Consider the following 1,077-nt stretch of genomic DNA (forward strand, 5'->3'; position numbering starts at 1 on the left):
ACATAGCTAACATAGCTTCATTTGCTTTAGCTCTAGTCAGTTAATTATGTAGTAATGTTACCTGTGCAGTTTACATAGCTAACGTAGCGTTGGTAGCTTTGGATTTAGCTGCGTTAGCTATGATGTCTATGTAGTTTACGTAGGTTCAATAGCTAGAGGGAAGGTAAAGCAAATGTAGCATAATCTAATATAACTAACATAGCTTCATTTGCTTTATCTTTAGCTACTTTAGCTATGTAGTTACATTAAATATGCAGTTTCTGTATGTTACATAGCTTTGTTAGCTTTAGATTTAGCTACATTGGCTGTGTTGTCTACGTTATCTACGTAGCTTCAATAACGAGTGTTGTCATGGAGGACAAGCCCTGTAAGCAGACTGTTTACTCAGCTTTAATAAACATTTTGTAATAGGTTTTGTAGGTCAGGTTTTTGACCTTTAACTTTTGGTATCCTAACCCTTACCTTCACCCTAACTGGAAGTTTAATCCGATTTTATTTTGAAAGTTTTGGCCTGAATTTCCATTCTGCCAAAAAGTCAGACAGAACAGGTTGGTTATATTGGTACCTTTCCCAACTTTTTTGGTGATCTAAATAACTGTGAACCAAAGTGAACTTATTCAGCCCTTTTGAAAATAACATTTAAAGATGCATTTCCTCTCAGGGCTTCCATAATAGAATGACATATGTAATGGTTTCTGCAGAATTGATTATACTCTTAATTCATGCCCCACATTTTTCAGCGGCCTATTCAGCCAAGGATAAGCTGCCTATGTTGCATAATTAGTCCACATAAAAGTAGGCCTTTTGTATTCACACAATGACACAACTTCTGCTGCTTGACTTCAGGTAGTTGAATAACGTAGAGGTAAGAAATCTGTAGAAAGTAGCACTGCTGGTTCCTTTCATCACTGTTTTAGATCGACTAGCCTACATTTATTATTTTTGATTTGTGACGGCTGTAAACTTTAAATGTTGCCTGTGAGATAAATCTGTTGGCATTTCCTTCTTCTGCTTCTTGTTTGTTTTTTGATTAGCATCAGTTGCAGGTCATAGTTTGCTCACCAGTCTCTCACTTAT

Source organism: Cheilinus undulatus, linkage group 2, assembly GCF_018320785.1.
Source record: "Cheilinus undulatus linkage group 2, ASM1832078v1, whole genome shotgun sequence".
In the NCBI taxonomy this organism is placed as follows: domain Eukaryota; kingdom Metazoa; phylum Chordata; class Actinopteri; order Labriformes; family Labridae; genus Cheilinus; species Cheilinus undulatus.